Below are 24,862 nucleotides of genomic sequence, written 5' to 3'. Positions count from 1 at the left end.
TTAATAGCTGTATATATATTCAGGAAAGCCAACATATCGTAAGTGTTCTTTTTTCCAGTGCCACCATTTTTTTATAAACTGAACAAACCTAACAATCCAGTTCCCATATCAAGAAAAAGAAAATGGCTGGCATCCCAGAAGCTTTGGCTGCCCTCTTCCAGACCTAAACTGCCCCCAACCAAGGGTAAGCATTCTATCTAACAATACATTTTAATTTTGTGCATTTTTGTACCTTTCATACAGAGACGCATTCAACATGTTCCTTTTTGAATGCCTTCTTTCATTCAACACCATGTTATAAAACTTATCCACATTGTTGAACACAGACACTCAGTTGTGTAGTAAACTATCCTGTGAACATGTGGTAATTTTGCTACAATTTTACTACCCAGTTGGGTCACTTCCAGGTTGGGGCCATGATGAAAATCGCTGCTATATAGTCTTGTACATGACTTTGGGTACACACATGTACATGTTCATGTTGGGCGTTTATCTGGGAGTGGAATTGTTGGGTTATAGAGCCTACAGATGTTCGGTTTAATGCACATTGCCACAAAGTTTTGAAATATGGTTGTACCAATCCACACTTTCAGTAATTGTAGCATATGAGAGTTTTGGTTTTTCTACAGTCTTCTAAGTACTTTTTTTTTTTTTTTTTTCCATTTTGCTGTAGTAGCTCTTTGGCTGCTTTTTCCACATACAGTCTCATGCCCTGTTACATACAATTCCTTCTCCTCCCAGCCTCCACAGGGATTTGATGAAGTCATACATAGTATAGACTCTTTAGCAACTTTCTAAGACTAAGCATGGTTGCAAACTCAAATCCATCAGGGACACGTGGGAAGGGGTTTGGCGTTAGGCAATGTGGCACAGTGGGTTCCGTGGTAAATAGGTAGTGTGTGCTCCATATTCAACACAAACGTTAAAGACACTGACCTCCTCACATCAGACTTGGTGGTTATGTTTTTAAAACTCCTAATTTCGAGGAAAATGTCCAAGCTCCTTTGCTTAAATTCTGTAATCCTTGCATTTTTTTTCCCATTCAACTTGTAGCAGGTATGTAAGGAAGTTACATACCTTTAACTTTTGGCAAAAGTCCACTCTCCAGCCTTTCCTGGGTGGGTCATGAGTGCTTACACTTCCATGCCCTTGAATGTTCTGTCCTCTTGCTGTAGGGTATTCGCTCTCCTCTTTGCCTGCTGAGTATATTCAGAGTTCTGCTCAAATGACACAGTGGAGCCTTCCTAATCTTGGTAGGAAGAGCTAATCCCATCTCACTCTATTTCCCACAGAACATTATTCTCAACTCTATTACCTACTCATCACTTGGTTCTGAAATCATTTGTTTATTTGCCTGTCTTCCAAGTTAGAACTTGAGCACTAGAATTTAAGTGATCAGGATTGAGTGTGACTCATAATTATATCTCAAGGGCCTAGCATAAGGCCTGGGATCTAGTAGATGCTCAATAAATATCAGTTGGATGAGTAATAAATGAGTGAGAGGGATGGGAATGTAGTCCTAGACCTCAGATAGATGAAGGTTATGCTAGGAAATTGCCATTTATTGTGCTGGATGGTATAAAATGTAAAAAAAAATATTAAATACAAAATATTACTTGATAAACTGGGAAAGAGATCATGAAAGAGTGTGACTGGATTAAGGAGAGAATGTAGGAAAGAAAGCTTGAATAGGAGGACTTTTAAAACTGGGAGTACTAGTCCTAACAAGACTAGTTGCAGACCCTGTCATAATGCTTGCATGTATTATATGATTTAATTATCATAATAATTTTACAGGAAGTAATCTCCATTTTACAGATGGTGAAATTGAGCACAGAGAGGTTAAGCAAACTTTCTCAAAGATGCACCACTGGGCAAACAAGATTTGAATCCAAAATGTCTGCTTTGTGTCAGAGGCTAAAACATCTTGTGTACTCCCTCTAAATTACGTGTATTTCTCCCAATAACTCAGTAATGTAGACAGAGCAAGCAACCGGTCCAGTTTTCCAGGTGAGAAGCTCAGCGCTCATGGATTAATGTAACTTACCCATGGTCATATAACAATTTGGTGAAAGAGCTGATATTTTCTGAACCTAGCTTTCTTTCCACTCTTCCCAAATGTAGGTGAGTTTTGAAGCGGGGAGTGGGGCTCCATAAGTGGATCTCACAACTCCTTCACGGTGCACAGAAGAGGCAGCAAGACCGCTCATGCTCAGCATTGAGGCCAGAGCAGAGACAAATTAGGAATCACGGGCCTGGAGCCGGGTCCCTCCTCGGCTCCCCTCTCCCCTGCAGGGATCCCTCAACAGTTCCCAGGGTCTGACCACTGCAGGCATTGTGCCAAGCAAAGCCAAAGGTTTAGTCTATAAGATGCCTTTGGGGAATTCTTCTCTGGGGAAGACATTTCAAAATAAATCCAAATCATTCTGTTGGAGGCAACCCCAGGAGAGGTGGAGGTCGTGTTATGATTCCCATCTGTCTGGGTGCCTATTTAGGAACTTAGCAATGGTGTACTCACACAACATACACACAGTTGAAAAATTATGATTTGCAGCAATTTTCACTTGAAGAAAAACATGTTTTGGAGTTGAAGAATTTGTCATTGTCTGAAACTGATTTGAGTCGTTAACTCAGATGGTTTTAACAAGAAAATCTAGCATCCACTCTGTTTGTTCTATTTTTCATCACAGGAATAGTTTTCTTTGATTATTCATGGGCTTTAACATTTCCTCATTTTTGTTTAATGGCTGTAGTTCATAAATTGTGACATTTATGTCAGAGGACATAAATAAAACTACAATGTGTCCTTTGCCCTTCTGTCTATTAGAGTACTGTGTTTTTCTTGTTGATTTAGAAGGCTACTTAAATAAGTATTCCATCGTGGAATATTATGCACCCAATAAAATGATGTTAAAAGGATTTGTAATGAACTAAAGCATTACTTTTGATGTTAAGTAGAAAAAGCATTATGGTTAGGTTGTATACAAAACATAATCCTGGTTATGTTAAATGGTATATGAAAAGATGCTTCCCCTTCCAAATAAAAGTTTCAGAAGACAGTGAATTATCAAGAGAAGATTTATTTTTGTTGTTGGGATCTTTGGTGCTTTTAGTTTATTTTCTTCTATTTCGTATATTTTATTGTATGTGTTAGTTATCAACTTACGCCCATCAGCTACACATGCCCACCTCATTGCCCTGCTTGTGACACTGCGATGCCATTTGTCAACCAACACAATGGTGAGGTGTGTCAGTAGAGGGCGCTGGAGAGACACTGGACTAGAGAGGGGCTTGTTCCACCCTGGTTCTCGTCTGGAGTCTCTTTTCTAGTGGGAGGCATCCTGGTTCTGGTCTCGAGTCTTTCTTTTCTAGTTGGAGGCATCCTGGTTCTGTCTTGAGTCTTTCCTTTCTAGTGGAAGGAAGCCAGGGAAGACCCGAGGATACCACCGAGGGCATGACATTTTATCACGGGCTGCTTCCCCCAGCAACCCCAGATGTGCACACTTCCAGGGAACTTCTCTACCATCCAGGGGGCCAAAGCAGCACCACTGTGAGCCAGATCTGGATCTCTGCTCTGGGAAGTCTTCCAGATTTGTCCCTTCCCTGGGTTTTCTGCCTCAGTCCTAGAGCTAGTGGCTGTTTCTTACTCTGCTATTCCTAGAGTCTTTGGAATTCTCTTTACCCATGAGTAGGTAATCCCATGTTAGAGTTAATAATTCTTTGTATGAAACTTTTCCTGGTCAGGTTATTACATAGTTTTTGTCTTCTGCTTGGATCTTGACTAACTGATATATTGCATTGCATTTTCCACATTTTCTAGAATTCACATCATAATCAGAAAAAAATTAATGCTTATTTCCCCTTTAGTAAGATAACCAATCTGATATATATGTGTATATAATATATAATATATGCATAAGGAATATACACAGACACAGACATATATATGTGTGTTTGTCCCTGAGTATAAAACTCTGTGTTTTAGTTGTTAGGAAAAAAGCATTCCTTTTATTGTAATAAATAATAAAATGATAATATAGGGATATCTTGTTTTATTGTGCTTCACTTTATTGTGCTTTGCAGATACTGCATTTTTTACAAATTGAAATTCTGTCACAACCCTGTGCCTAGCAAGTCTATTGGTGCAATTTTTGAACAATATTTGCTCAATTTGTGTCTCTGTCACATTTTGGTCATTCTCATAATATTTCAAACTTTTTCATTATTATTACATTTGTTAAACTGATCTGTGATTAGTCACCTTTGATATTATGATTGTAGTTGTTTTTGGGTGCCACAAACCATGCCCATATAAGACGGCACATTTAATTGGTAAATGTTAGGTGTGTTATGACTGCTCCATCATTGGCCATTTCCTCAAGTCTCTCTTGCTCCTTGGGCCTCACTAGTCTCTGAGAGGCCACAGTAATGTAAATAAGCCAATTAATAACCCTACAATGATTATCAGTGAAAGGAAAAGGTCTGTACCCCTTGCTTTAAATCAGAAGCAAGAAATAATTAAGCTTAGCAAGGGAGCCATGTCAAAGGCCAAGATGGGCTGAAAACCAGGCTTCTTGCACCAAACAGTTGGCCAATTTGTGAATGCAAAGGAAAGGTTCTTGAAGAAAATTGAAAGTGCTACTCCAGTAAACACACCAATGATTAGAAAATGAAACCGCCTATTGCTGATATAGACAGAGATTTTAATGATCTGGATAGAAGATCTAACCAGCCACAACATTCTTTTAAGCCAAAGACTAGTCCAGCAGAAGGTCCTAACTCTCTTTAATTCCACGAAGGCTGAGAGAGGCGAGGAAGCTGTAGAAGTAAAGTCTGAAGCTAGCAGAGGTTGGTTTATGAGATTTAAGGAAAGAAGCTGTCTCCGTAACATAAAAGTACAAGGTGCAGGATAGCATGTGCTGATGCAGAGGCTGCAGCAAGTCATCCAGACAATCCAGCTGGTATAATTAACGAAGGTGGCTACACTAAACAACAGATTTTCAATGTAGGCAACAGAGCCTTCTATTGAAAGAAGATGCCATATGATACTTTCATAGCTGGAGAGGAGAAGTCAATGCCTGGCTTCAAAGCTTCAAAGGACAGGTGTTAGGGGCCAATGCAGCTGTTGACTTTAAGTTGAAGCCAATGCTCATTTCCCATTCTGAAAATCCTAGGGTCCTAAGAATTATACTAAATCTACTCTGCATGCTCTGTATAAATGGAAATATGAAGCCTGGATGGCAGCACCTCTTTTTACATGGTTTACTGAATTTTTTAGCCCACTATTGAGACCTTTTTGCTCAGAATAAAAAGATCCCTTTAAACGTACTACTGCTCAGAAGTTCCTGTTGTGGCTCAGCAGTAACGAGCCCGACTAGTATCCATGAGGATGTGGGTTCCATCCCTGACCTTGCTCAGTGGGTTAAGGATTTGGGGTTACCATGAGCTGTGTTGTGGGTTGCAGACATAGCTCGGATCTGGCGTTGCTGTGGCAGTGGTATAGGCCAGCATCTCTAGCTCCAATTCGAACCCTAGCTTGGGAAATTCCATATGCCACAAATGTGGCCCTAAAAAGAATTTAAAAATTAAAAAAATAAAAATATTACTGCATTACTGCTCATTGATAATGTACCTGGTCACCCAAGAGCTCTGATGGAGATGTATGAGATTAATGCTGTTTTCATGTCTGCTAACACAATAGCCATTCTATAGCCCATGGATAGAGGAGACATTTTGATATTCACATATTATTATTCAAGAAATACATTTTATAAAGCTATAGCTGCCATAGATGGTTATTCCTCTGATGGATCTGGGCAAAGTCAATTGAAAACCTTGCAGAAAAGATTCAATATTCTAAATGCCATTAATAACATTCAAGATTCATGGGAAGAGGCAAATAGTACCACTAACAGAAATTTGAAAAGAGTTCTCCAACCCTCATGGATGACTTTGAGGGGTGTAAGATTTCAGTGGAGGAAGTAACTGCATATGCATTGGAAATAGCAAGAGAACTACAAGTGAAGCCTGAAGATGGGACTGAATTGCTGCAACCTCATGATAAAACGAGCAGATGAGGAGGTGCTTCTTATGGATAAGCAATAAAAGTGATTTTTGAGATGGAATCTATTCCTGATGAAGATGTTGTGAAGATTGTTGAAATGACAACAAAGGATTCAGAATATTACATGAACTTAGGTGATAAAGCAGTAGTAGGGTTTGAGAGGACTGACTCTGATTTTGAAAAGTTCTACTGTTTAGTAAACTTCAAACAGCATTGCATGCTACAGAGAAATCGTTTGTGAAAGGAAGAGTTGATCGATGCAGTGAACTTCATTGTTGACTTATTTTAAGAAATTGTTATAGTCACACCGCCTCAGCAATCACCATCCTAATCAGCAGCCATCCATACTGAGGTAAGACCCTTCACCAGCGAAAGACTATGCCTCACTGAAGGTTCAGTTGATAGTTAGCAATTTTTTTAGCAATAAAACATTTTTAATAAAGATATGTAGGCTTTTAAAATTTTTTTATTTTTATTTTTTTAAATTTTTTTTAGGGGTGCACCCATGGCATATTGAAGTTCCTTGGCTAAAGATTGAACTGGACCTGCAGCTTCCAGCTTACGCCATAGCCACAGCAACGCCAGATCTGAGGTTCATCTGCAACCCATGCGTAGGGATCCTTAACCCATTGAGCTAGGCCAGGGATCAAACCTGCATTCTTATGGATACTCATCGGGTTCTTAACCTGCTGGGCTTGGGAACTCCTATAGATTTTTTTTTTAAAGACATAATGCAATTACACACTTAATAGACTACAGTATAGTGTAATCATAACTTTTATATGCACTGGGAAACCAAAAAAATTCATGTTACCAGCTTTATTGCAGTATTTGCTCCACTGCAGTGGTCTGGAACAGAACCTGTAACACTTCTGAGCCATGCCTCTAAATAATAATAATTTTTTCCATAAACCATTCAGTACTTGTAACTAATTTTGGTATAGCACTCTTAAGGCTATAAAAGTACTTTTCTTTGGGGGGCTAATTTACCAGACTTCTCTATGAAGGTTTCATTTACTTTATTGAATTTGTAGTTTTCTATCAGCTTATATGTCTTGGGAAAATGAATACGCTGTAGAGATTGCCATATAGAAGTTTCAAAGCAATCACAAATAAAACCACCTGGGTTCTGAGATGTTTAGGGAAGTAATTTTTGTTCTTTGGTCATTGGCATGACTCTGGATCAAACAAGTGATGGAACCACCAGGAGACCCAGGGCCCTGAAGAGCTGTCAAGAAGCTCAAGTCAGATTCTGATTGATATCCTATGAAAGCTAGTGGAAATCCAACTTTCACGTGTTATTCATGGACTTTCCTCTTCTCTCTCCTGCCCACTCTTGAGTCAATTCACATCAGTTCTTTTTGGTACCACTGTGAGGGAACTGTGGGAGATGATGTTATATAAAAGCCCAAACTTACCTTCCAAAGAGTTAGCTGTCCAACTGATGAAAAAGGAGCTACTTTTCTTTCCCTGTGAGCCAACTACAGTGGTAGATGGATGCCGTCTATCCAGTTTCTCATTTAACTTTCAACCAGTGATGAGAAGTATGCTGTCTATCCAGTTTCTCATTTAACTTTCAACCAGTGATGAGAAGGTTGTTCCCCTTTGAGGAAGAGAAAGTGCAGTTTCAAAGGTAAAGGAACTACAGAACATTGTAAATCAACTATAATAAGTTTAAAAAAAAACATAAAAAAGAGATGATAAAAAAAAAGATAAAGGAACTTGTCCAAGATCATTCAATTAGCAAATGGCAGAGATAAGCTATAAACACAGGTGTGTTGATGCCAAATCCCTTATGGTTCCCCCTAAAACATCATGTTTCATAAACATATCATTACCAAGCAAATCACCTGTTTAAGTAACTGATGAAGGGCTTAGAAAGCCAGAGGGACATGAGCTGAGCTGGGAAGGGTTCATGAAAGAGGCAAAGTGGTTGCTCTCCTTTGCCTTTCTGGAGCATTACTTTTGTGTTCTGCTAACTTGACAAGTCATCAGGTGCTCCTTGAGACACTGCTGGTGCTTGTACCTTGGGCAGTGATTTCTACCTGATAAGAGTGAATTTGTATTCATATTTTGTCCTCTCTACAAAGAGGTCGTCAGCACCCAAGGACGTGAAACTAAGTCTTTGGGCTTCAAGTCCAGTGCTCCCTCCACCCAAGTAAACTCTGCCTGAGGGTAGGAATCAGAATTGAAATGGACTTGGGAATATTAGGGTGTCCTTTTCTGGCCATAAGCTACTTGGATTATATTAATTTACATTTGTACTGAAATTTCCTCTTATATTGAGGAGATTGATTTTAACCTTTCCTTGGCCATTAATTTACTATGTGATTTTGGGTCAGTCATTTCTCTTTTAGGGATTGTAATTTATAGATTTGCTAAGTGATGGATTTGATGTTCATGTTCTTTTCCTAGTAGTGGCTTTGAATTTTCCTGGTAGAGTCCTTGATTTAGGGACATGCAGAATTAGGAGACTTGCGAGGGCCTCCCACCCCACCATCCCACGCCCTCTGGCAGGTCATGAGGGTTACATAGTCTATAGACAATTTAAAAGCAATCATAAAACTAACTAAAAGCCACCTTCTTTTTCAAGTCTAAACAATGCTAGTAATAAAAACTTAGCTCCACTGGAATAGAAAGCTTCCTCCCTCTACCTTTTGATAGGTCATTGCCTTATTCACACAGCTATTATAGCTAGACATTGTTAAGTCCTGTCTTATAAATGAGTGAGTTGAAGATACAAGGAAGGCAAGTGTCAGAACCCATGTCATGCAGACAGTGGCTCTGGATTCTTAATTATTAATCCAGGGCTCTTTCCTCCAGGTCACATCCTTTGTGATCTGATGGTGACAGTGACCTTGCCAGGACAGGCAGAGGAAAATCCCTTGGCCTAGAGGACAGCCTTTCTTGGCTCTTCCAATAGAAAAGTTTTGTGGCAGGGTCTGGTTTTACAATTTAAAAAAAGACACTTGAGTAGAGCTAAGTGCAAACATTCTCAGTTCCATCAGTTAGAAAAAAAATCAAATAGTCACCTCAGCTTCAGACATGAAAGATCTGGGCTCAAATTCCCAAACTGGCACATACATTTTATATAAACCTGGGCAACCTCTGTAAAATGGAGATAATATTACTTTGAGCAAAATGTTGTCAGAAAAGAGCGAATAGACAAATTTAATGAACTCTCTAGTTCAGTGCCTGGCCCACAATACCAAATGTAAGTTTTCTGTTTCTGATGCTGTGGTTACAATGAACAGCCAGCTTGTTCCAAGTGTTCGAGCACATGCAGAGAGTGAAGGATCTCTCGGGCTCTAGGGTTCAGAGGATGGGAGAGTTCCAGAAGGCCTTGGCCTCAGCGGTTCTGTGCCCCCATAATTCAACTCACGTGGGTAACTTAGTGTGTGGATACACACTGTGCTGAGGCTGCAGAGCGTGTGAGCTAGGAGCACGGCTGGGGAGGCCAGCTCCAATTTTAGCTCCAGCATGGAATTTCCTGGTTTTGGGGGGTCTGGAGTCCGAACCTTCTCTGGTGCTGGTGCTGCTTTTGCTGCCAGAACCAGGCGGCAGACACAGTTTATTTCCACCCGACCGCCCAGGGTGAGTTGGGAGCTCTCCTCCTGGGCCTGCTAGCACGTGGTGCTGGCCAGGGCCTCCTGAGCAAGTTCCAGCAGCTCCTTCCTGTGCAGACGCAGGCCTCAGACAATCACATTTCTCAGTCAGGCCTGGGTGGAGAGCTGTTTGTCTCTGCTTGGAGAGGAGGAGGCAGGGTTCACAGCTTCCCTAATAAAAGGTTAGTTATCCTACCCCTGGGTCCTGAAATCCAGTTAAAGAAATTGTGGCTTTCATGTACCTTGATTTGTACCTAAGTGGAAAATGCCTCATGGTTCCTGAAGGACTTATGGTCCCGAGGTTGCAAGAAATAGAATATCCGCATCGGGCTAATGGAAGAAAAATTTTTAAATATTTTTTTGAGGTAGATAATGGAGAGTCCAGAGAAGTAAAGGAAAAGCTGAACTTTGCAAGCTTGAGAAGGACAGAAATCAGGAGAGCTTATAGTTCTCAGCAATGGGAAATGCATGCAAAATCTCAAAAAGTGCCTCTAGAAACACTTAGTTCCAATGATTTATGACTTTTCACAGCTGGCTCAAAATTCAAACTCTCTCAAGGAAGTAGTCCAATGGACCAGGGTTAAGAAGTAACAACTCCTCAACTTTGCATGTTGTGAAATATAAGTTAATTGGTTGTTTTCTTTTTTCTTTTTCTTTTGTCTTTTTAGGGCTGCACCCACAGCATAAGGGGGTTCCCAGGCTAGAGGTCAAATTGGAATTTTAGCCACTGGCCTACACCACAGGCACAGCAATGCCAGATTTGAGGCTTATCTATGACCTACATCACAGCTTATGGCAATGCCAGATACTTAACACACTGAGCGAGGCCAGGGATTGAACCTGCATCCTCATGGATGCTGGTCAGATTCGTTTCTGCTGAGCCACGATGGGAATTCCAGATTGGTTGTTTTTCTTCTGATGCTCAAACTCTTGGAACCAACTCACAGAAACCAAACTCATAAACAATGGATATATATACCAAATATCATTGAACCAGTTTATGATCACCTTTGCTTTCCAGGTGAACAGATTTCTTCTGTTTATTATTAAGACTATCCTTCCCTGATGGCTCAATGGATTAAAGATCCAGTGTTTTCACTGATGTGGTTTAGGTTGCTGCTGTAGCATGGGTTCAGTCCCTGGCCCAGGGATTTCCACATGACTCAGGCGTGGCAAAAACAAGCAAGCAAGCAAACAAACAACTTCAACCTCTGCTTCTTCCCTGATGTCAACATACAACAAAAATGTTAGAAAGTTGTTCAGCGAATTGCAAATGGGTGAACTTAAAGGGTAACTCTTCATTCTGTAGAATAAATCTGGCCATCTTGTTTTTTTTTTTTTTTTTTTTTTTGTATTTTTTTTTTTCTAGGCTTCATTCATATTACTGACCATTGCAACCCTATCCACTTAGCAGACATGATACCAGTTGTGTGTCTGAATTTCTAGTCTGGAGGGCTCACCAAGGCTACCCCAGTAGAACTCACAGTTTATTATTTTTACCCTAAAAGAATAAGAGTGGTTCTGCCTCTCCTTACAACTGAAAAATGTCTTCTTTAACCCAGTTATTCTTTCCACAGCTAATGTTGTGTATAAAGACATCTGTGTAGTTGTTGGAAGCCTTCAAGGAGGGTTGAGAAACTATTTGTAGCCAATATTTTACTGATAGAGAGTGGAAACCAGTATAGCAAAGCAAGAAAAGAAAATTCATCACTGTTATTGATATTTCACTGAGCTGTCTTAGTAAACCACACCCAAACTCCATCCCATGTCAAAATAAAAATAAAAATAAAAAAGATCCCAGCAGGCCATGATTCTTAAATACATGTCAAGTCCAACAATTAAGAATAGGTGTTCTTGGAGTTCCCATTGTGGCTCAGCAGGTTAAGAACTAAGCATAGTGCCTGTGAGGATGCAGGTTTGATCCTTGGCCTTGCTCAGTGGGTTAAGAATCCACTGTTGCCATGAGCTGGGATGTAGGTTGCAGATACAGCTCAGATCCCACATTGCTGTGGCTGTGGCCTGGGCTAGAATCTGCAGCTCTGATTCGACCTCTAGCCTGGGAACTTCCATATCCTGCAGGTGTGGCCATAAAAAAGAAAAAAAAGAATAGATGTTCTTCAAAGTGTATGAAAGATATTCTTCTGGGCTGGTGTATGTGTTTTGAAGTTGTACTTGGTTGTGTGAACCAGTTGGGTCCTCACATACTACAGCCTGCAGGAGTTTTCTTATTCACAATCAGACTGAGATTGCTGCGAGAACTGCAAGACTATTAAAGACACATTGATAATGTAGAGAAGAGACATTTGTGTAAGTTGTTAAGTTTAACAGGAAACATAAGGCCTTGGGCTGTGTCTGGGTCTGTGCGATGCCAGGAGAGTAGGTATTTCCAAATATAGACAGTTGTGTGACATTGCAAATCATGTTAAATTAAATAACACCCCTTCTACAAATCAGCGTTCAGACTTCTAGCAATTCCAAACATCTGGGTGAGTTCACAGGTAAATAATACAGGAAATAGAGAGACAGGTAGATGGACACAGATGGAAACACATCTAGTGATGAAATGTCACAAACCAGCAAGGCATATTTAGCTCTAGTGGGTAGCATATCTGTAGCTTATGGAGACATGGAAGGATGACTGGGAGCCAATTAGGGGAATACTGTAGATGATAAATGAGTCCAAGGAACAAAATTAATCTCACCAGGGAGTTCTCAAGAGGTTAACTCGAGGAAGATGGTGGTGGCTGCTTCAAGTTCTGGATGTCCACTGCGTTTTTTCTGCCCTGTTGGTTTTAATGTTCTGTTCTCTCCTCTGGGGTCCAAGACAACAGATTATAATCATAAAGTCCTTAGTTCAAGGAGATCTTTGTTGGGCTGGGATACAGGAGGATAGGGAATAAGCTAAATCCTCCTCATGTCTCAGATGATTTCAATGTGTTTAGCAAGTCTTACACTGAGAGGACACAAACCAGCCCATATTAGTCATCTGGGGATGGGCAGTGGCAAGTTTAATTCTTAATCCTGTGGGAAAATACACCATGCTAACATTGCACGTATGAGGCCCATGGCATATCTAACTGTTTCAGAGGAATAATTCAAAGATGAGAAAGCCAAGCTTCCTCAAACACAAAGAAAAATAATAAATGATGCAAATGCCCACAGAGGTAGAACTCTGGGGGAAAAGACAATAAAATGGTTCTTTGATGAGAGTTCCATGATTTTTCTGGGGAGAATCTGTTGCTATCAATTTATTGGAAATGTCATTCTTGACAAAAACATGGCAGTAAGAATAATACTGCAGCAGCATCCTTGGAAATATGTAAATGTTTGGCAAAGAAACAGCTTCCTGGCCCCATGCACCAGACAGAGCAAGCCCAGTGGGTTATCGTTACAAGTTTCATGGAAGGACTATGGCTAAAGGGAATAATAAAAATAGCTGTGGAGGTTAAGTCAAGGGCATAATGGAGGAGTTCCCCTGTGGCACAGTGGGTTACTGATCTGACTTGTCTCCGTAGCATTGCCAGTTTAATCCCCAGCCCAACGCAGTGGGTTAGGGATCCCGTGTTGCTGCAGGGCAGCTGTGGTGTAGGTCACAGATTCAGCTCAGATATGATCCTTGGCCCAACTTCCAAATGCCACTGGTGGGACCAAAAAGCAAAACAAACAAACAAACAAAAAACAGTATAATGGAGAAGAAGAAAATGGGGAATCTAAACTTAAAAACATAGCAGAAAAAGTAAAATTATTATTGTAACATTTGAGAGAGGGTATAGTTGAAGGAAATAAATGGTAAAAGGACAGTGAGTCAGAAATACAAACATGCAGAGAAACTGAGAAAAAGGTCTGCTTTCATGGAGAGCTTAGTGTCTGGGACTTGAACTCCCATTCTATCACTTAGACACTGAGAGCCAAGAACTAGGCATAGAGGGATGGGAACCTTAGTGTATGGGTAACAGCTACAAAGGGACTGGATGTTGGGGGTGTTTTCATGGAGTAGAATGTTTGGTTTTGGTGTGTTAAACAGTTAAGTCATCCTGGATGGGCTAAGGTTCTGAATCTTCTGTGTGTGGATGACAGAGGCCACCATCCTAGCTTTCTTTAACTCCAGGTGGTCAGTGAACTACTGAACGATGACTTCAAGTTACACTCTTGCTGAGTACAGGACCTGGGCTGACAAAGAAAGAGCAGCCTCCATTGATAAAACTAAATTTGGTTCCACAATTAGCAATACGAAAGATTGGACTTGCTCCATTCTAGCTGCCACGTATTTACAAACTGAAGAGGGACCATATGTTATTTCTAGGTGTCTGAAGGCAGATTTTTCTGTAGTGTCCTGTTTTTGTACAATGAAAAAATGCTATTGTTGTAGCGACAGACTTAGTAGAGCAAAGATTTCTCCAGTATCATTGGGCTCAAGCTCTGAAACTGATGTGTGATGCTCTTTCTTACCCCATTACCTCATGGTGGACACAAGGGACAAGTGAATGGGAACTATGGGCCAGAATGGGAGATGTTTTACAACGTGAAAGACACTGAACAAAAGAGGCATTTCGGTAAATAACGACCTTACAAGAGGCAGGGGAGTTGTTTCTATGGCTCAAACAATGCATGTTTGTTAAGAGATGCCACGTGATCATGACTTTGCCTTTATGAGGGAGATAAAAATGCTTGGAAAGCCTTTTTAAGAGAAAGGCTTTTTAAGAAAGCAAGAGTCAAGGCAGAGAGGGCAGAAAGGTCAAACGAGTTTTATCTCTCAGAGAAGATCTAATGGATCTATAGAAGAGAGGTAAAGAGGTTGACTGTGCTGTGACTGAGTAGAATTGACGACATGAATGTGAAAATAAGGAGATGCATATGTCTTGCTACATGGCCACAGCATCCTTGGTCAGTGTGGGCCTTTAATCCCACTGAATCTAAGAGTCATTCTGTAGATATTTTTGTTGTTGTTAAGAATGGATTGGAAAGATGAGACAAGGCACTAACATGTACTGAGGACCTACCAAATTCTGGTCATGGGAGAAAGTGTGTTGAATGGTCCTTTTTTTTAAGACAAGGGTAGATCTCTTCATTTAAAAAAAAAATCTGTTGGGTAAAATTGGATATAGGGAGTTGGCACTGAGAGAGAAAAGTGAGATGGGATAACAATCCTATAAATAATAATGGCTTGGCAATAAAGAAAATGAAGACAACCTATCTTGGCTACAAACCCTCTTCTTGATGTTTAGGGCTAGAGGCAGAGTTAAGGAAGAGGGATGGGAACTTTAGTGTATAAATGACAGATGCAAAAGGATGGGGTGATATGTGTCTCTCAGTGTGTTGGAGTGTTTGGTTTTGGTGTGTTCAAGTGTCAGATCATCGTGGATGGGACAAGGCTCTGAATCTCTCATGTGTGCACTGGTCTTCTTGTGTCAGTAAGACATGAAACTTGAATGCAAAAGGAAATTCTTTTAAAAAGTTCAATAAAAATCTTTGGCAATTTGTGTATATGTCAACATCTTAAAGCTTTTTGAATATTCAGTTCTGTATTGTGAGAAATCTCTGGTGTTCACCTATTCTACCAAATTATTTCACTAAGAAACTTTTTTTTTTTTTCCTCATCACATCATGGAAGGAGAAAATGCAGAAAACATCCCCTGGAATTCTGACATAAGCAAACGACACCCTGATAAGCAGAATAAAATTGTTTTGTTGCCTAACTCCATGGGGGTTGCTATAACATAATACCACAGACTGGGTAGCCTCTGTGCTTGTAACAACAGAAATTTTCTCCTTAAACTTCTGGGGGCTGGGAGCTGGAGATTGGTGTCACAGCATGGTAAGCTTTTGGTGACGGCTGTCTTTTGGGCTACAGACTGCAGATTTCTCTTGTCCTCACCTAGTGAGAGGACCGAGGGATCTCTGTGGGGCCTTTTTATGTGAGAATGTCTCATTTATGAGGGCTCTACCCTCATGCCCCAGCCTCATGCCCCACATCCTCAGACCATCACATTGGAGATTAGGAATTTTCTTTTTTTCCTTTTTTGCTTTTTAGGTTCCCGGGCTAGGGGTCAAATAAGAGCTGCAGCTGTTGGCCTGTGCCACAGCCATAGCAACGTGAGACCTGAGCCATGCATGTCTGTGACCTAGACCACAGCTCATGGCAACGCTGGATCCTCAACCCACTGAGCAAAGCCTGGGATCGATCCTGCATCCTCAGGGATACTAGTTAGATTTGTTTCCGCTGTACCACAATGGGAACTCCCAGGATTTTTCTTTTTTTCACTATTCACACATTATCCTCCATCAAGTGCCATCACAAGTGACTAGATATAGTTTCCTGTGCTATACAGCAGAATGGAGATTAGGATCTTAAGATATGAATGTTTTTGAGGGAAACGTAAACATTCAGAGCACAGCCCACATGCCTGCAGATTCTGCAGACTCTGGCTACCCAGAGCACTTGATGTGCAGGGGATGGTAAGGAGAAGCGTCTTGCTGGGCGAACACCTCTGCATTGGGAAGTTTTTCACTTTTCAACCCAGAGAGGGGTGTTCCATCCCCACACTCAGAGGCTTCTTATGATGTTCATGTAGTTTTTTCCTTCCTGAGTTCCCAACTCACTCAGTCTCAGCACCAGGGAGAGACAACATGAGACCCGTGGGGTCAGAAGGAGGTGGTCTTGACGCCACAGGATCTGATTGATCCCTGCTGCAGAGGAGCACCCACCCGGCATTTCATTTCAGAGCCATTTCTGGGGGTTAATGAAGACGTAAGCTCCCAGCCCCAGCCACACTATGTAAAAGAACTACTTATTGCCTGTTCCATCTCACTGACTTTTATGGTGATACTTAAACCAAAATGGTGAACTATTACACTTCATAGCCTGCAAATAAAAGCAGGATGTTAAAAAGTAGGGGCCGTAACCCCTGATTGGGCTGAAATGGCTTGTAATCTTGAGAAGACTCAGTTCGGCTCCCCAGGGCCAGGGCCCAGGGCACTGTGTCAGAGCCAGACAATGAATCGCAGGGTCTCTCAGCCCAGGCCATGTGCTCGTGGGAAGCAAGCATCCCTTAGTAATGGTATGGGGATGAGCACAAAGCCCTGTTAAATCAAAGATGGTTGTGAGAGGGGGTGGAGGCGGGAAACAGTGAAACAAGTCACGCTATGGTTTTCGGAGCAGTGAGCTTGGAATCCTGCTCCAAGCCTTACTGGAGAGACCCTGCCCAGAGCCTGTCTTTCCTCAGATGAAAACATGGCCTCAGAATGTGCTCCTGTCCATTAGTAGAAGCCAAAGGGCTACTCAGCTTCAGCCAGAAGCCTAGGGCGCGTGTCAGGGGTAATGCCTACTGTGCTAGTGCATGAAAATAGTTGCATTTTTTGATGATGTTATTCATTTAAATGTAGAGGTTTTTTTGTTGTTGTTGCTGTTGTTTATTTCCTTGTTTAAGTGGAGTTACCATGAGCAAAAAAAAAAAAATTCAACTAGTATTTATCTTAGTTTGGAGTTTCTCTAAAGCAGATGCTGAGAGAAGGATTCAGATGCAGGTGGTTTGTTTGGGAGGTGACCCCAGGAAGCATGGGGAGGACGTGGAGAGTAAGAAAGGGAAGGGGATTTGGCAGCAAAGGGGGCATGAAAGGAGGAGGGGTACTGCTGTGGAAAACCTGGGTGAAGTCCTGGGGGATCCAGGAGAGGCTGTGAGGAACACATTTCAGAGAAGCTGGAGGGTTATCTATAACTGCTGTCCCTCAAGTATTGAGATTTGCTCTTAGAGACTTCTGACCAGGCCCAAGCCAGCTGAGAAAGACAATTTCTGGGGGAGGGGAGGGCAGAGAGAGAGAGACAGACAGACAGACAGTCAGAGAAGGTTTAAGGTCCTTGAGGCCAAAGTAACATATATGGGAACTGTAGGCAAAGCTATAAGTAATCTGTGGGGTGAGGTAGTCCAGGAGCAGCATCTGCTATGGCACTAAGTAATAAAGTAAGAAAAGGTAAAAGGACTCTACTTTCTTCTTGTCAAATAAACCCAATTCCCATTTTCTAGTACGAACTAAATATCACAGTTTCTAGTGTACCTTTTTGTGAAATCTGTGTGTGTGTCTGTATAATGTAGTAAATATATTTATAAATAAATATATATGAATTCTTACAACTTTGTTTTCAAAATAATACATAAACTTCTGCTTAATCCTTTGTGACTGCTATATAGTATTCCAGAGAAAGGATAAACCATACTCTTTTGTGGTCACTTTTAATAAACTAGAAATGAATTAATTCATGCAATGCATAATAAAATGTAATTTGACATCTTTAATCTTTATAGATTTTTCAACTGTGTGGCAGGGCAGAGCTCAGTTGCTGCTATTAGCTAGATTGGGTTGCTCTCATCCATTTGGTACTGGGTGTTATGTGACCCAGGATGAGTCACAAAATTCTCTGCACTTTAGCCTTTAGCATCTGGGGAATCCAAATGCAGAGTACCTACCTAAAAGCTTTGTGGAGAAGATCAAATTAGATCATTTGTGCAAAGAGCTCAGCATATCAGAAAAGTTCAATAAACATTAGCTGTTAGTATTATATTCCCCAAACAAAACAAAACAATCCTTTGTCAGGACATCGTTGTAAAGAAAATAAGAAAAGGAATCAGCCTGCGTAACCGCACAAAGTCTGCTAGATCTTTGAAAAGTATTCGAGTGCATATTCTTTATATTCTAAGAATTTACTGTACGTTAGAAACAGTGTCAGATGTTTCGCGTGTGTTATGTCAGTTAATTCATACAGAAGTTGATGACTATCCTCAGTTCACTCTCTCTCTATACTTGTGATACTTCTTGTATCGAGAGGTGGAGTCTAATTCCCATCCTCTTGTATCTGGATTAGCCCTAGTGATCTTCTTGAAAAACAGAATGTGGTGGAAGACACTTTATAGGACTTCCAAGACTACACAGAGAAGAAATCTGAGAGATTACACTTGAGTTCTTTGGAATGCTCATAGTGGGGGAAGCCAGGCATACTAGAGGAAGTCTGACCATCATGGGCCTGTCATGCCGTAACTGAGCCAAACTAGCCATGGGAAGTAGCTTCTTGGATATGATCCTAGAGACCAAGCATCAGACATTTGAATAAGGAAGCTTTCGATATCTCTGGCCTCACCCACATTTGACTGCAACTGCTCCAGAGACCCTAAGTAAGAACTGTTCAGCTGAGGCTTTCAAATACCAGAACCATGCAAAGATAATAAAGTTTAGGAGTGGTTTGTGATAGAACACTGGAACTGACACATAGATCAACATGCAAAAGAAGGGGATGCCAGGTTCTACTTTCCTCATCATCATACTCATTTTTCAATCATCCATCAATTATGCAGTAGTTTTTGATGCAATATAGAGACAATCTATCTTCTGTAATGCCAATTAGTAGCTTTACAAAATAATTGGAAGGTGCCGCCCCCATTTATTAATGCAAACACTTTGAATTCCACTACATCTTTTGGTTTAGAAGGATTTTACACAGTTGATACAGTTCTGTTATATATTTCCAAGTATACAGACAGCGCTCTTACAATTAATTCTCTTAGATTGTTTTTAGCAACAAAATCTTATAACAGAGATGTTTTACAACATCCATTTTCAAAACACTCTCTCCTTAGCCTATTTCATTTAACTAGGAGATATTTTGTTCCTCACTTTAAAATGTCACCTTAACCTTGAAGTGAGAGATTATATTTACTATTATTATTAACACCATTGTTATTATTATCATTATTTAATTATCTGATAAGTGACATTATACTGACCGGCATTGCAGTGGGAGAAAAATTGTTCAGTAAACTTAAAACACTTGTCATTTTAGAAAAGAGAAAAGCCAGCAGCTCTTTTCTGTGTCATAAAAATTATTTTTTTATTGCCACTATCTCATTATAATGGTAAATATTCTTTTGTATTTTAAAGATCTTTTACAAAATTAAGCACATGATGATAAGCTGTAAACATTCTGCACACCTATGGCTTCAACTTTATTTTATTTTTTTCTATAGACACAGTGATCTAGCCTATGAATTTCATATCCAGAGCTTTCTTTGTAACCTTACTTGGCATTAAAAAGAAAAATAACTTCCAGTCAATTAGTCACTCTATCAGTAGATCCACTTATAGTTATTTCATAAGATACTGGTTTCATAACAAAGTCACATATTACTGAAGTTTTTTTTTCTCCATTACATATATTCTTTAGCGTTAAAAAAAAGTTTACTCTGCATTTCATGTTACAAATTCCACAAGGAAAGAAATGTTAGAAACAGCTGTACTTCCACCCAACTCTATAGCAAACCTCACACATCAAGTAATTTCTTTTAACACTTGACTCTTCAGATCTTCTGCAAGGTTTTCTCTATGTCTTCTGACAGAATCTGCTGACAAAGGAATACGTTTTATTTTTCGTCATATTGTTTTCTGTGTATTCTTTCAGCTGTTGTTGGGAAGATTGAGTATTTTCCCCAGTGACTTTTTTTTTTTTTTTTTTTTGGCTTTGCTAATAAGCAGTAAAACTCAAAATAGGCTTCTAAGCACTTAACGATAAGTTCAGTGAAATTTTGTCAAGTACTTCATTGGCTACTGCGTGACTTTAAACATAGCTGGAAATAGTCTTGTTTCCATGTTCTGGATGCTTAGTTTCCAAATGTCTTGAAAATTGTCCGTGATCATGCAAGCTAATCTTTTTGGCTAATCTTGCAGGTGACAGATGAAAAGGGAACAACCTGTGGTTTAGGGAGGCCAAAGGAGCAACAGTCATAGTAATCTAAGCAGAGCTGATAAAATCAATGTTGAGCAGGAGTTTCAGGGATGAAATGTACATCTGAGAGAGGGTCCCCATTGTTCCAGCTTTGTTATGTAAATCAGATTTGATAATAATAACTATTGTCATCCTAAAAAAAGGCATTTTGAGATGACAAGAAATTAATAAGTAAAAGTAATTCATCTTTACTCACTTCGGGATTATAAAGAAAACAAATAGGCAAGAGATATTAACAGCTTTACTGAGATCTCTGTACAGAGCGATAAAGTGGAACAAGCAGCAAACTACAAGAAAGTGTTTCAAAATTGTTTCCCTTTACCTAATATTTTCAGTATTTCCCATATCCATGGCAGTTCCTTTTTCATAAATTTCTTCTCTTTCTGAGCTCAAACAAATAAATATAATAATAAATGTTGGTGGCCTTTTTCCTGGAGGTGTCCTCCACATCCTTTTCACTGCCTCCATCATCTCTTCTCTGGAGTTCCTTTCTCATTTCAGTGTCTACCCTGCTGTCTTTCGAGAATGTTCTCTTCTGATCTTCAAAATAGGACCCAAGCAGGAGAGGACGGGGGGCTTGAAGGAGCAGTGAAGGAAAGGGACATCGCAGAATTCTTCTTAACGGGTAGAGCAAGAGAAAGAGGCTGGGAATCCTCTTGTGTTGTTTTATTTTCCTTTGCCTTATAATAAACAACATGTGGACCTGAAGGTCATAACCTTGACCCCTCTCAGAGAATGAGCCTGTGATTTAAGTAGCTGTGGGAGGACAAGGTGTGGATGAAGAGGAGCCCCAGAGGGCAGCAGCCTTGGATGCAGGAGCTGAGCCAGTAATTTCATCTAAGAATTCCATCAGATAGGTCTTCAGGGGTTGAAATTAATGCTTGACAAATGAATGTAACAAAAATTCTCTCTCTCTCTCTTTTCCTCATGGCACAAAAGGATCATAATGCCTAGGGGAGTGGGGAGGGTACAGAGAACTCAAAGCAATACAGGTTGATACTCTGAATTGTTTATGAGTCTGACTCCCATTCTCGGCCATCAACTCTCTGGACAGAGATGGGCTGATTTCATCTTGTATTCTTGGTGCCCAACAGGAGACGCACTTAAAAAGGTACATTTTAGAGTTCCTTGGTGGCTTCACAGTTAAGGATCTGGCATTGTTACTGCTGTGGCATGGGTTTGATCCCTGGTCTGGGAACTTCTGCATGCTGGCAGCATGGCCAAGAGAAGAAAAAGGTAGATTTCTCCTTCACAAATTTCTTCACTTTCCAATTTCCTTTATTTCTATAAATCTTCAGAAGTTTTTAAATTTTCTATTGTTTGCTATAAATGAATGAATAAAAGAATGAATGAATGAGTAAGATAAGGAAGAGACATCAGAGTGCTCTCTTCAAAAGCAAAGCTGGCTCCATATACCAGGCCTCTGCGTTTGCTAAGCTTCCCATTCCTTCCTCACACCTCTATGTTGCTTTGGAAAAATCCAGCTTGCAGAGGTACCTGGCTGCTCCACCCCACTGGCTGACAGCCATAAGGACCAGTTTATTTCTTAACAATCTCAGCCCTCTTTCTGCACACCTCTCCCCCCACCAACATGCACTCATCCAGTCCTATCTGCCTGTCATCTCATGTCTTTCCTACCTAATGAACATTTCCATCTATTAGGTAGATTTAGAGTTTTGCCAAGCTTGCTTCTTATTTCTAATCCACATCCCCTGCCCCCTTCCCTTCCTCTCTCTCCATTTCTTTTCAGGTTAATTTATCTGATTATATGCAATTCACTGCAGCCATGTTAAGACACCAACTGAGTTTCCACTTGGAGGCTTGAAGGAAAGATTACCATTAAAACGTGACTTCCATCCACTCAGCTGAAATTACTATTGATTGCCAAAGAAAAATATTTGTGCTGTGAAGCTGGGAGATATGATGTTGAACCATATTAACATAATGTTAGCATAGCTACGGGTGTTTAGTAGCACGCAATCAGATTTGAAATGAACGTTGATTATAGATGGAGATTAATGTTCACATATTCATAGGAACACAATGAGAAGAGCAATTTCCTTTCTACTACAGATCAATGGTTTCCCCATTCAATTATACAGCTGTAATAATTGCATTATGCTGAAATATTTCTTAATGGCTAATTTCTTTCCTTTTGTGTGTGTGTGTGTATGAGATCTTTTGTCAGTGATAGCTTCTGCAGCCCGAGGACAGCATAAGATGTTTTAATCACTGGTGTCGTTTTGCAAGCTTTGACCAAGCCAGTAATTTCCCTCTTCTCCCCTTCTTTGCTATCCTCTCTTATTATCATCCAGAATCACTTCCTGGATGATTGAAACAGGGACTTGCCTCGAGTGTTTTCTTCTCTTGTTCTGAGAGTGAAGACAAAACCAGAAACCTACAGGGCTGTGGATTGCTTGATACCCTCTGCAAATTTGCTGGGGGAGAAACTGATGGAGAGTCACAGACATGATGCATGGGCTGCCCCTCCCCCAAAGACTCTTGTGTATTTATATATACACATAAATAAATAATTTTGGAGCCATTCGCTGATGAAAAAGCCCATTAAAATGTAACTGTCTTCTTCAATACTCAAAGCAAATCTCTGAGGCCTGAGGAAACACCTATGAGTATACTATAAAGATATAATATTAATAAGATATAATATCAATTATAATATAATAATTATACTGTAAGGACATAATATCTCTCTATATATATCAAAAGATATAATATAAATACTGTAAAGATATCATATCAATAAGCTCACCTTTGTTTCTTGGGATGGAATGTCCTCCTGCATCCCAGGATGTATCTCAGAGGATAGTGGTTGGTGTTTCCCTCTTTAGAGAAGCACCTTCTTATGGTACAGTCATGACATCCCTGTCCCATGCCCTTTTTGGCTGTCCTGATGGTGAAGGCTGGCATTATCTGATCTTGCTTCTTGCATCCTTATGCATTAAGCCTCATTCACACTTGGTTTAAGCAAGTGTGCACAGTAGAAAGGAAGCCAAATGTCAAGATCTGAGAATATATGGAGGCTCAAAAGGCACTGCCCACTTGTTTGCTCCTCGACCAGTTGTTGACAATTCATGACCTCAGTTTTTCCATACTGGAAAGTAGAAAACTTAACACCTAACTCACAAGGTCATAGCAAAGAAGAAATGAAAATGGACTTGAGCCACAGTGAGTACAGCAGAGCTTCAGCTGGCAGGCACCACATCTCTCAGCCACCCTGTGATTTCAGGGGCAGCTGTGAAGTCCAGTTCATGACTTAAGCTGACAGTTCCTCCCCATAAATGCCTGATGAACTTCTTTCTGCTTTTTCGATTCGAGGTCTTTTTCAAAGTCTCTTGAGCCTACTCAGCCCTCTTTGGACAAATCCTGGAAAGATAGGAGCATGAACACCCTCAGGAGCCATCTTTAGCCAGGGTGGGACTGAAATAGGTAGATAAATGCCCAATCCCCAGGGGTCCCACAGAGTTAAAATCTGAAATCATAGAAAACACCCTTATGTTGGCATTTCTTCTATTCTTGACCTGCTCGCAGCTCCTTCACTCCTGCTTGCGCACACACACACACACACACACACACACACACACACACACACACAGTCTAGGCCTAATCCTAGTTGGGCTGAGACTCCAGTGATATAATTTATACTTCAGAGCATCTCTGTTCTAGGAGCTGCCAACTTTAAGACCAATTTCTAGGTTAATCAAGTTGACTAGGAGTCATATTGCTTCAGCTCAATCAGAGTTGAGCAGTGTGGCTTTGGGAAAGTTTTTAGCCTCAGCTTTCCCATCTAGAAAATGAGGATAACAACAATACCTAGCTCGAAGGGTTGATGGGACATATTAATTTATGTAAAGCACTTAGCACAGAGTCAAACATAGAGTAAGCACTCAGAAAATTAGGCTTCTCCAGGGAAACTCAAGCAAAAGGTCTCCCATTTGTCCTCCTGCCTCACTGCTTCTTTCTTATTGCTCTCCTCCAGGTCTTAGCCCTTTGATTTGAGTAAAATGAATCTACAGAGGTTTAACTCATGCTCTTATTCCTCTCTATCAGAGTCAGAATGGGATATATAAATGTGTAAATTAATAATTCAGTTTTTCCCTCTTGATATTATCTAAGAGCAAAAATCTTTCTAATAAGGATCCACCTTTGAGGAGTTCTCATCGTGGCTCAGCGGGTTCAGAACCTGACTAGTATCCATGAGGATGCAGGTTTGATATCTGGCCTCACTCAGTGGGTTAAGGATCTGTTGCTGCCACAAACCATGGTGTAGATTGCAGATGTGGCTCAGATCTGGCATTGCTGTGACTGGTGTAGACCAGTGGCTACAGCTCCAATTTGATCCCTAGCATGGGAACTTCCATGTGCCATGGGTGCAGCCCTAAAATGAAAGATGAGGATATGAACAAG

At 40.5% G+C, this 24,862-nt stretch overlaps 1 protein-coding gene across 5 annotated transcripts in view; it reads right to left on the bottom strand.

The window, feature by feature from the left end:
• LOC146395310 (uncharacterized) overlaps window positions 1-24,862 on the bottom strand; it is a 215,436-nt gene that overhangs the window by 142,010 nt on the left and 48,564 nt on the right. For all 5 annotated transcript variants that reach the window (XR_014832345.1, XR_014832349.1, XR_014832350.1 and 2 more), the window contains 2 exons: window positions 23,208-23,821; window positions 7,483-7,667 (listed from right to left, as the gene is read on the bottom strand). The gene's annotated coding sequence lies outside the window, so the exon portion shown is untranslated. The remainder of the gene's footprint in view (window positions 1-7,482; window positions 7,668-23,207; window positions 23,822-24,862) is intronic.

Source organism: Sus scrofa, chromosome 17 (genome assembly GCF_054392235.1).
Source record: "Sus scrofa isolate SSC_HxYL_T2T_F1_AM1 chromosome 17, Sscrofa_HxYL_maternal_Yorkshire_Landrace_v2.0, whole genome shotgun sequence".
NCBI lineage: Eukaryota > Metazoa > Chordata > Mammalia > Artiodactyla > Suidae > Sus > Sus scrofa.
Note: the sequence above shows the minus strand (reverse complement) of the source record. Positions and strands in the feature narration are given on the sequence as shown.